Genomic DNA, 13,096 nt, shown 5'->3' with positions numbered 1-13,096 from the left:
CTTATTCTCTATCTCCTTACTCCCAAATCTCCCTAAACTTTGTCTTGGCAGTAACAAAATCATTTTTCTCATTGCTATGTTTGTTATTTCAGCAGAAAATCAAGCAAAATAACTCCGTCATCAACATGCTTCTCAGAGCCTAAGAATGAACCCCAGACTAATCATGAGTGGTGAATAAATTCACTATGTTGGCCATAATGATTTTCCACTTTGCATAATAAATTGTATTCTGATCTGCATTCAGATTTCATCTTATGATTTTCAAATAGGCAATACATATTTTGGGGACTATAGTTGTTTTGTTTATATAGTCATAAGAATGTTTCAGTAAAAGAATGTAATGCCAAATCTGTATGGTTAAAGAGAGGTGGGGGATTTATATTTTCATTCATAACAAAAGCATGAAAGAAAATGGAAGCTTTGTACATGGAACCTAAAATGAAAGGCCGTTGACTGGCTGGAGAAGCATCTCTCAGGGGTACATTGTACTGTCAGTATGACTGGTCCAAGAGTCCTCCTGTGAATTTTAATAATGGATGGTGAACCTGAACCTGGGTTTCTACTTTAACCACTACCACTAACTAAATGAAACCATGTTAAGACAACTAGGTTTTAGTCCTGGCACAAAGCCAGTCAACACAGATGTAATAATAATAATAATATATAACATTATTTAGGGAAAAAAGGTTGTTTTGTATTTATGCTTTATTGAATATTTTTTATGTTTTAATTTTTCTATCTAAACCACCAGGAGTCATTTTTATTACAACAGCAGAGAAACATTTAGCACTGTTTATTTAAAAAAATGAGCTATCATTTCAATGAAGGAATCTATAATAACAAGTCGTGAAAGTTCCTTTAAAAAATGAACAAGGGCAGAAAATATAAACAAATTAATTATGGCAGAGATCTCAGAATACATATATAAAATATCATGTGAAGACCTAAATAGGGTATTTCAGCATTTTTCAGCAGCCAATAAGGGTACTTTTAAAGATAATCCATTTTGACTCAATATACAAAAATATGGTCACTAAGATGACAGCAAGATGATGCAATTCTGCATCTGCCTTGAATTTTTCTTCTTTTTCAGAAAAAAAACCTATCCAAAGTAATTACTTTTCCATCAAACTAAACAAGAAGGGTTGAAAAAGAAGTGTTTTGCACCATAGATTGGCCCCGTCTCTGCTGATCTTCCAGAAGTCGCAACAGGTTGTCGCAATAGGTTGGGCTTCTCAAGAGAAGGATAATCTGATGAAGTGGCTGTGTTGTTTGTAATATCTGATGCTCTCTGATAGCCTTTTAATAATAATATTAATTTTTGTACTTGTTGAATGTTTTTTTAAATTGTTTGTAATGGTAGTTTGTACACAACCCAGAGTTATGAGACAGGCAGCCGTAGAAATATAATACCTAAACAAATGACACTTTATTTTACCACCAAATATTTAAGTAGTGTACATGCCTACAACATTTTATAGGCAAAGAATAGTGATTTAGAAAATGTAAATGCTGTTTTGATTCTCCCTCTTTCTCTCCCACACCATCTCTCATAAACACATATAACATTGTAACTCTCACTTACTCTCCTTTACAGTTGTGTATAATTTTACTCTTAGACTGCTTCTAGATTCTTGCAATTGTTGATTATTTTTTAAAAGACAGATAATTAGGTACATAATTAGACTTCAAAGAAAAATATTGGAAATGTAATTTGAATAAGCATAAAAATAATTAGGATCCTTGTACTCTGACTTAAAGGGAGAAAAAAGTAAAGAAATTCATAAGGACATTATTCTTATTTTCTATATTCTCCACTAATTTTTCTAAAGCAGAACGAGATATTGTCTCCTATCAGTCAGATGTCTTTTGATGTACTACATAGTGGTAGGAGGTATCTTTTAATGCATCATAAAATTATAATCTTATAATCCCTTAACACTAACACAAAAGAACAAAAACACAAGCAACCTTAATTACAAAGTCATTCCTAGAAAAATAGAAACTAATTGGAAACATCTGATATACATGAAGAATATGAGTAATTTCCTCAGGTCAAACTGTCTGAAAGTCTGATTTAAACACAGGAACTAAATATCTAGCATTTTTAAAAAAAATCCAAACCTTTTTATAGAATTCTTTCAACATTCAAAAGAGAATTATATCTGTGATTACTGAATGAGATAAATAAGTACCTATTCATTAACTAAATCACAAGTATTTTTGTTCCATATGATTATGTTTTATCATTTTAAAGACTTATTTAAAACAAACAAAGTTACATGAACCTTGAGATGGAGTTTCCTTTATCTTGAAGTTCAGCTATTATTGCTGTAAATATTACTATTACTACTATTGCTAATATGTTAAATCTATAATTTTTATAGAGTTGGCTGTTGTTTCATTATACTTATTATGATTATGAATCCGGACCAAAAAATAGTTTTAAAAGAGTCATCCTGATCTAGTTGCCTCTAGAAGTAGTGGGACTTTAACTCTCAGAATTTGTAAACTTCTCTGGGAGAAATTTGTGCTTCGCTCTTGAGTTAGTGATACATGGTTAGCGATTTAGGTTTAGATCAGGGGTGTCAAACTGCCGGTCCATGGGCCAGTTGCATCATACGGAGACTGCGCCCACCGCAGCTCTGGCAATGTAAAAAAGTTGCGATATGTTGCAACACATCATGTGACGTGGCGAGTTTGACACCTATGGTTTAGACTAACCCTTGGATTTCAAGAATTTTCATGATAATGTTTATGATAAATTGTAATGCATTAGAATTATAGCATTATAATGTTGAATACTTTTGTTATTTTAACTATATTTGTTCTATGAATCACCTTTTAAACTTAGTTGAACTCAAAAGTCAGCAGAAGTGAACAAAGTCTTTAAGTGAATTGGTTTGATAAATCTATGTATGCAAAAAGGAAAACAGTAAGTAGGACAGATCAAAATAGTTTGGTTTATTCCCCAGTCCAATCAGGTTATGGAAATTGTTCACCATTCATCACAGACTACCAAGTTCTCAGAACCATTTCTTTTAATCTTTGTTTATACAGCTGGTCTATTGATGGCAGCAGCATCAACAATAAAAGTGGAAGCACCTGCAGTTTACAGGGCTCTTCATCCATGCTATTAGAAGTATCAGGAAACTGCCAATAACTGACTGATTAGAGAAGAAATATTCTCAAACAGTATCTAATCTGAACTGAACAAGAATCCAGACCCTTTGTTACAGCCATTCTGAATCAAATGATTCAAAGCTAATCTCCTTCTCCTCCTCCTCCTCCTCCTCCTCCTCCTCCTCCTCCTCCTCCTCCTCCTCCTCCTCCTCCTCCTCCTGCTGCTGCTTCTTCTCCTCTCCCTCCTCCTCCTCCTCCTCCTCCTCCTCCTCCTCCTCCTAATCTGGGACTATCCCTCTCCATGAATAACAGGGGCTCTATTAACACATAAAATCTAGGGCATCTAATATTCCAAGCCCTGGAGAAATTCAGTTACAATTCAAGCTCTGCCTCTTTTATACATGAGACATGATGTCACACATCCATACTTAAAGAACAGAACTTGTGTCTTGCACTCATTTTGTCAAAATCTAGATTCTGTGAATGTCTCTGACATGACAGACATTTTTCATACCCAAGGAACATTTACCCTAAGGAAAGACACGTGCACTATTCATACATACATAGTGGATAATGCAGGGGTAGGGAACCTTGGCTCTTTTATGACTTGTGGACTTCAACTCCCAGAATTCCTGAGTCAGCATGGCTGGTTCAGGAATTCTGGGTATTGAAGTCCACAAGTCATAAAAGAGCCGAGGTTCTCCACCCCTGGGATAGTGCATGAGAGAGAAGGGCTGATGAAAATTACATTTTCTCTCATGCTAAAATGATCAGTTAAGTAGAGTTATTGAACAGTGAAAAGATAAACTGATTTTTCAGTTTTTAACCAGGTGAAATTGACAAGAGTTATGTGATTTTTGTCTTTTAACTCAAATTATGGCAGACAATGAACTGTAATGTTTTCTTTTTTACTAGTCCAAGGAAGTAAAAGAAAAGAAAATAGGGGCACATGACAATCAGGGGTAAACATAATCTAGAGCAGGGGTGTCAAATTGGTGGCCCATGGGGTGGATGTATCACACGCAGGCCACGCCCACCTCAGCTCCACAAAAACAAAAATGTCATGATACGTCATGATATCACATGTGACACAATTGAGTTTGATACCCGTGGTCTCAAGGGAACATTAGCAAACAAAGCAGAGAAGGGATTGAATCCAGATTTCATTTCCAGCTGGCTTACACATGAGAGATAAACAGGTCAAGTTTGCAGTGAGGAAAAGTTCTCAGAGTCAGAAATAAATATATACACCAGAGAACAGCAGCCTCCAATTGCAGCAGCATCTGCAATATTCTTTTTCCAATTTAGCCTCCTCCAGATGTATTGGAACCTTAAATTCCCAGTCATTATGACTAATGGCATCATTGAAAAAGACCTTGCTAGGATATAGTTGAAAGCCACAATCAGCAAGAGGGTGGTGGGGGGGGGGGGAAGGCAAGCACTGGAGTAGTTCCTAAGGAATAAAAGCAATAGTGCTTTGCTTTGTAGCATAGCAGGAGATTTGAAAGAGAAAGTTTAAAAAGGTGTCTGCACTTTGCCAAATTTGTTACCAAGAATTGAGTTACAACCTGGAGTCTATCTGGGATAAATGCAGGGCAATGGGAGAATGGGTTGGGAGGGAACTCGGGATATAGGGGAGCAGATTGTGAAAATTTGGCAAAGTTTATGGCATGAGAGAGCTGTTGCTGGAGGAAATGCAGAGTTTCCTAAAAGGGCAAACTTGGGAAGAGGCTGTGAGACTATTGTGGAAGAGTTTGAGGACAACAGGAGTAGGCTGGGATAGACCAAGGGGCTGGCAAAGAATTATGGGACAACTGGTAGGTAGAAGGAAAGGCTATGTGACAACTTTGTAAGAGCTGAAGAAGACAGTGCTGGGTGGAAAACCAAAAGAGGGATGTTTGATGGATACAGAGGTGCATGATTGTATGTCTGTGAATGGACAGTTGAAGTGAACTTCATTTGTATCAGAGGGATAATGGAAGACTGTGTGGTTCTTGCATGCTCATAGCAAGAGTTGTAGCTTTTTTATATAGCTGATAGTGATCCATTAATGGGGAAAATGTGGTGAAATAAATTAATTTTAGAGGTAATCTGAGTTTGCTTTTCTCCTTAACATGCAGTCCGCCGGATTCAAAGAAATGGATGTGTATTTGAAGTTCAAAACCAATTTCTATTTTCTCTCTCTTTTTGTTGTTGTTGCTCTCGTCTCTTTAGCTTATCTTTCTGTGAAATGATTGCTGAAACTGTTGTGTGCCTGGACAACAAAATATTTTCTCAAAATACTAAATTTGTACTCTAGGTCTCTAAAGTCAGGGATTTCTAGCTCAAAATGTCATGTGAATTTAGTTTATTTGTAATGTATAAGATATTCAAACAGCTGAGGACTGATAACCAATGTTCAAATTCTGCCAAGCACAAAAAAGGAGGGGATAAATTATTTCTAGTACAAACATGATACGAAGAATCACTGTCTGGTCTGTTTCCCTATGTTAGAAGTAAAGTCTTCATCCTGGTTCATCCAAGCCAGGAATAAATAAGCAAACATGGCGACTGCTTTGGGAAGAAGGTTGCAGTTTATTGCAGAAAGATGGTTCTTCAGGAAAGTGCAGAGGAGAGAAGGGGAGAGATTGAGCACATGGGCAGTAGGTTTTATACCCCCCCCCCATAGCCTTTTGTTTGGAATAGTTTCCTGTGCCTGGGGCATGAACCTTGAGGCTGTTTCTGAGTGTTTGTCTAGGCCTTGATATCTGTGGTTTAATTCTATTATCATATCCTGCTTCCCAGGTGATGGGGCTGACTCCTAGAGTTTGGATGGGGTATGCAGATCTTCTCTTTTGTCTTCTTGATTGCTCTGGCTCCAACTTCCTGATGGTTTTACATCTGCATTTGTATGGAGCTAGCTCTTGCTTGGGGCAGAGAGATAGATTTGGGGCCAGGTTTGGTTTTAAAAAGTCCTTTTGAGGAAAAATATATTTTTCTGCCCTTTTTAATATTTCCTTCTGGGGGGGCTAACTTCCATCACCTATTTGCCAAAAGAGAAAGCAAACAGCTTATATGCTGCAATAGCCTATGTATGGACAGAACATAGCATGTACTCCATTGAAAGTTAATACTATTATTTTTTTTTAAAAAATGCCTTCAAGTTGGTCTTTGGCAAGGCCCTATAGTTTTCTTGGCAAGATTTCAGAAGTGGCTTTCATTGCATTCTTCATGCCTAAGGTGGGCCTAGAACTCACTGTCTCCTGGTCTCTAGCTGGGTGTCTTTACCACTACATCACCACTAGTTCTATCATACTTCTTCAATTTTTGTAGAAGCTATCATCTGTTTTTCATTTAAAAGTGGTCACTCTAATGCTGCCATCACTGACTTTTTAAATACTATCTCTATTCTATTCTGGAGTTACTGTGTTCCTAGGCTAAAGTAAGATAACTTCCACTAAATAGGGCAGAATATCAAAAAACTGCAGGAGTAGCTAAAGAGATTATGTAGATCTTAAGACTGCCCAGTAAACCAGATACCAAGATTTGGCTATGCAACATGAGATAAGAAAGTTATTGCACCATTCTCAATCGCAAGGAGATCAAACAGTTGCTTTTGGTTGGTTCTTTGATGTAGTCCACAAACGGAAATTATTACCTCCTCTCAAATACTTCAGATGAAAATGTTTTGTCTATTAGTTAGGTGTTGTGTTGTGAGATATGGAAAAAAAGGAAAGCTTTTTGCTGCAATTGAAAGGGACAACACAGAACTCAAGTGGTAGTCTGTATCGATGAAGAAAATGCATTTTTCAGCTATGACAATCTCCTAAAGTGAGGTGCCAGCTATGTATACAGTGCATTCAGAAAGTATTCAGATGCCCCTTCACTTTTGTCAATTTTGTTACGCTACAGACTAATTCTACAGTTATTGGAATTCATTTTTTTCTCATTAATCTACACTTAGTACCCCATAATGACAAAGTGAAAATAGAATTGTAGAAATGTCTGTAAATGTATTAAAAAGAAAAAACTGAAATATAACATTGGTATAAGTATTCAGACCCTTTGCAACAACACTTTAACTCAAGTGCCTCCCATTTCTTTTGATCATTGCTGACATGTTTCTACACCTTGATTGGAATTGACCTGTGGTAAATTAATTTGATTGGACATGATTTGGAAAGGCACACACCTCTCTGTAGAAGGTCTCACAGCTGACAATGCATGCTGTAGGAAAGCAAAAGCCATGAGGTCAAAGGAACTGCTTGTAGAGCTCAGAAACAGGATTATAGAAAGGCACAGATCTGAGAAAGGCTACAATAAAATTTCTGCAGCACTGAAGGTTCCTAACAACACAGTGGCCTCCATAATTCTCAATTGGAAGAAGTTTGGCACAGCCAGGACTCTTCCAAGAGCTGGTTGCCCAGTCAAACTGAGCAATCAGGGGAAAAGGGCTTTAGTAAGAGAGGTGACCAAAAACCCGATGGTCACTCTGACTGATCTCCAGAAATCCTGTGTGGAGATGGGACAGAGTTCCAGAGGAAACCAGTGGTGGGATTCAGCCGGTTCACACCAGTGGACACCACCATTTCCGGAAGTCCGTTCTGACTGGGGAGGCCTCCCAGGTCCAGAACAGCCTACCGGGAGTACGTGGATGCCACTCCTGGAAGTCCATTCTGGGCCTTAGAGGCCCAGGCCCAGAACAGACTTCCAGAAATGGCGTCCATGCAGAGAATCGGTTGTTCAGGTATTTGAATCCCACTACTGAGGACAACCATCACTGCAGCCATCCACCGAGCTGGGCTTTTTGGCAGAGTGGCTAGATGGATTAAAGCCTACTTGGAATTTGCAAAAAAAGCACCTGTAGGACTCTCAGACTGTAAGGAACAAGATTCTCTGGTCTGACTAAACCAAGATTGAACTGTTTGGCCTCAATTCTAAATATTATGTCTGGAGGAAACCAGGCACTGGTCATCACCTGTCCAATACCATCCGAACAGTGATGGTAGCACCATGATATGGGGCTGGTGGTAGCATCGTGATATGGGGGTGTTTTTCAGCAGCAGAGACTGGGAGAGTGATTAGGGTTGAAGGAAAACTGAATGGAGGAAAGTACGGGGATATTCTCAACGAAAACCTGTTCCACAGCACTTAGGACCGTGGTGGCGAACCTATGGCATGTGTGCCACAGGTGGAACACAGAGCTCTCTTTGGGCATGTGCACCATCGCCCCAGTCCTAGACTTTCAGCTGGGTTTTATAAAACCTTTTCACTTTACACCTCCACTGCCGTGTGCAAAACAAAAAGGTTCAATCAATCAATCAATTTCAACTTCTCATGGGAAAAAAAAAGATCTCTCAAAGTTGGAATTGATTGATTGAACTTTTTAGTCCCACCCAGTCTGATGTTACCATTGCAGCCATGCCCACCCAATTGGCCACACACACCCAATGGGCCATGCCCACCCAGCACCCAACAATACATAAGTGGGTTTTGGGTTGCAGTTTGGGCACTCGGTCTCTAAAAGGTTCGCCATCACTGGCTTAGGACCTTAGCCTTGGCTGAAGGTTCACTTTCCAACCTGACAATGATCCTAAGCACACAGCCAAGACAACACAGGAGTGGCTTAGGGATGAGTTGTGAATGTCCTAAAGTGGCCCACCCAGAGCCCTGACTTGAACCCTATTTAACATCTCTGGAGGGACCTGAAAATGGTTGTCCACTGATAGTTGCCATTCAACCTGACTGAGCTTGAAAGCATTTGCAAGGAAGAATGGCAGAAAATCCCCCAATCCAGATGTGCATAACTTGTCGTGTCATACCCTAAAAGATTTGAGGCTGTAATTGCTGCCAAAGGTGCTTCAACAAAGTACTGAGTGAAGGGTCTGAATACTTATGCCAATGTGATATTTAGTTTTTTCTAAACTTCTGTTTTCACTTTGTCATTATGGGGTACTGAGTGTAATTAATGAGAAAAATGAATTTCAACAGCTGTAGAATTAGACTGCAGCATAACAGAATTGACAAAAGTGAAGGGGGTCTGAATACTTTCTGAATGCACTGAATATGGTTTCCATAGACCTTCTGAAGAATGATTCTCTAGGGAACTCTATTTGGAATGAGTCTTAACTCCTTTTAAGATATTTTATAAGGTTCTTAAGGTGCCTATGCTTGTATTCAGTAGTTTTGGGAAATGTGGCATTCAGAAGGCCATTGAGGAACATAACAGATTCACTATTTCTCTTTTTCCTGGAATTGTTCCTCATAAATTCAAATAGGAAAGCATATTCTCTTGCAGAGGCTCCTTCCAATTTCAAAATTACCATTATTTTTGTCAAGATCTTAACATATTCTGTTTTTGATTTGGATTTTCATAGCTTTAACCAACTTATTTTTTGAATTTAGTTTTAAAAATTATCTTTCAGTTTTTGAGTTTGTAAGATGAATCATGATATAACTGTAGCAAAGAGAAGATTGGTAAAAAGCATTGTTTTTTTACTCATGTAACTTGACACACTATTTATTGCAATGGGGGCATATTTAAGATCCCTGAGGAAAAATTCTATTGCAATGTGGGAAACTGCATATTTTGATTTTTCCCCATTCACTGACTTTCAGTTTTCCATCTGGCACATAACTATGAGAATCTACTTATGACTGACATTTTCTAATACAAATAAACTACTTAAATCAACAAAGGATGTTTGAACTTTTCCAATATTTCTCTCAAGGGGCCAAGGATGTATAATAATACTTAACATCTCTGTGGCTCCTTTTTTTGGCTTTACTATATAAGCATCTTAATTGCAAGGATAATTGCATATATATAATCACTATTGAAGGTACCAGACTGATGCACTGATTTTAGTGTGTTCCAAATATTTTTAATTTTTTATAAACTAAAAATGCTTCAGCTATTAGACGATTGATAAAGTGATGTTATGACATTCTCATTTGTTCAAGCTATTAATTTAAATCGGAAAAGTTACAGTATATTGTTTTGTAACTCACATATAGGCTTTTACAAATACTTGAAAGAATCGAATTTCATTAATATAAAGTTTTTACTACCTTTATTTTCTACAAAATAACTGATTCACTGTACAATAAAACAATTTGTAAAACAATGGGCCCTTGTTCTGATAACTTTTTTTTCAGTCCTCTCATACTATGGATGTAATTCTGATTTAATTTCTGACAGGAAATACTCCAAGATTATTACTTTGCTCTTCAATCCCTGTGTAGAGGTTCAGCCCCACACAATTAGAAACACATGTGGGAAAGGAAGGAGGCCAGCCCTTCGGTTCCACAGCCTCATTTTTCCCTTGTCAGTTCTGCCATTCTCCGTGAATTGGGGATGAGCATTTTTATGAGAGAGCTATTTTTATTTCTATTGGCTTTTTATGATAATTAAAACTGTGGAAAAATGAAGTTGAAATTTGCTCAAGGACCTATACCATTAGACAAGATTCCTACTACAAAAGAACTGAGCTGTGGGAATAGAAGAGGAGGAGGAGGAATGCAGGCAGGCAGGCAGGCAGGCAACAGAACAGGCTGGGTTTTACCCTTATCAGCCATAATGAATTCTAAATTCAAGGAAAGGGATTCACAGTAATAAACACTACTTCACTACTGTTTTTAATAGTACTGCAGTCACGAAGTCATGTTCTCAGGGTCTTGTTTAATATGCATGAATATTCATATTTATAGCAATACAGTTAGTATTTTTAGCATTATTGTAGTATGCAACTGCATACCACTGCAACTAATACTATGATGTACATTATGTACATATGTATATATACCGTATGTGTGTACGTATCTTTATGCAAAGAAAGTAAGATCACAGAATCTTGAGTTTCAATGCTGTTTTGTAAATTATTATTATTAGGCAATAACTCCAAAAGTATTTATAAGGGTATAGGTGACTTAATGTGCATGTGCAACTGTTTCTTGAATTACATTTTCTATGAGTTGAGCTTAACTTTTGGGGTCTTCATAGACATGTCTGAGTATTTTTATTAATAACAACAGAATAACAGAGGTGGAAGTGCAGGTCTTCCAGTCCAACCCCCTGCTCAAGCAAGAAACCTTATGCCATTTAGACAAATGGTTGCCCATTCTCTTCTTAAAAATTACAGTGTGAGAACACCCACAACTTCTGGAGGCAGGTTGTTCCACTGATTAATTGTTCTAACTGTCAGGAAATTTTTCCTTAGTTCTAGGTTGGTTCTCTCCTTGATTAACCATCTATTGTTTTTTGTCCTGCCTTCAGGTGCTTTGGAGAATAGGTTGACTCCCTGTTCTTTGTGGCAATAATATGCAATATGCAATAGATTCTGGATGACGTTTTTAACTTGCCAGTCTAATCTGGTATCTCCCATACAAGTAATACAAGCCCAATCCTGCTTAGCTTCCATGTTTAGACATTGTCTAGACCAGTGGTTCCCAACCTTTACTATACCCCGCACCCCTAGAACGCTTCTGATATATTCTCACACCTTACAACAAATTATTCATATACACTATAATTTTGAAACTTCTAAACCCAAATTTTCACACTCCCTGGAATATCGTCTCGCACCCCCGGTTGGAAACCCCTGGTCTAGATCTACCGCTTACTACCAAATAATATTAATTATTAGAATAATATTATTCATTTTCCCAATTTTGTTTTTGAGGGAATAGCTATATATATAATTTAAAGGGCTTAAATTAGTTGTCAATACACTAGGGCATAAAAAGATAAGTTGTTATCAATATTTTCTTTCTTTAAAAAGTTTACTATGAAGCAGAACTGTGTATCCTGCTTATGTTTGTTATAGAAATATTTCAATTGAATAAGAATTTTTGTTTTACAAATAAGGAATTGCATTTGAACTGGATTTGTGTACTAATGATGAACATGTCATTGCAAAGATGTATAGACTTTTATGGAAAATGAATATGCAAAATGATGATGTTAAAGACTGTATGATTAAGTGGGCAAAAATGGATATAATATAATGCTGGATCAGTGGAAGAACATGTGGAATAAGGAATTGAAATTCACTTTAAGCTATAATCTGAAAGAGAATTTTAAAATATGATTTATCTTTGGTATTTAACACCTGATAAATTGTCAAATATATAAAAATGTGTATCAAGCATATGTTGGAAATATAATCACTCTGAAGGCACCTTTAGTGGACATGTAAGAATGCTAAGAGTTATTGGGATCAAATATGTGTTTTATTTCAGAAAATTTTAAACAAACGTACAATTGAAACCAGAGGTTTTTCTTTTAAATTTGATAGATAAGCAGATGTACAAAAAATATGGAACTTTGTTTTTACATATAAAAACTGCAGTGAAACTTTTGTATGCACAGAGATGGAAAGACTTACAGATTCCCACAACAGAAGAATGGATGGCAAAGTTAATGGAACTGGCTAAAATTGAGAAATTAATTACTTTGATTTTTTTTAAAAAAAAACCACTTTATCTAACTTTATTTCTATGTATAAACCACTTTGGGACTTTTTGCTAGAAACTCAAAGAAATGCTACATTAGGTTTAGGATCAGAAATGTTTATGATTATAACAATACTGGATATTATTGAATTTTAGATCAAAGGGTTAATATATTTTAGATCTGTAACCTTATTAAAAGAAGTTGGAAGTTATTCTTTATTTATTTTTATTTTTCTTTATTCCTTTTTACTTTCTGTTCTCCTGTCTTCTTTCTTCCCAAAAATTTCTGCTTGTTTGATTTTTATATTTTATCTTTTATAGACATTTAATAAAGGAAATTGTCTTCTTCATAGCAAAAAAAGAATTCTCCCCTCTCTGTTCTTGATTAAACAACACAATTTTTTTCAGGCATCTGTGCAGGTCTGAAAAAAAGTTTAAGAAAGCAACTTATTAAAATTAACGCAATCCTTAAAACAATTGCAATATTTTTCAGGCATGAAAAATCCAAGAGCGGAGATGTTCTCTGATGGAAAAGAGTCTA

Source organism: Crotalus tigris, unplaced genomic scaffold (assembly GCF_016545835.1).
Source record: "Crotalus tigris isolate CLP2741 ecotype Arizona unplaced genomic scaffold, ASM1654583v1 scf7180000018716.860359, whole genome shotgun sequence".
In the NCBI taxonomy this organism is placed as follows: domain Eukaryota; kingdom Metazoa; phylum Chordata; class Lepidosauria; order Squamata; family Viperidae; genus Crotalus; species Crotalus tigris.
The sequence above is the reverse complement of the archived record's forward strand: the minus strand, read 5'-3'. Positions refer to the sequence as shown.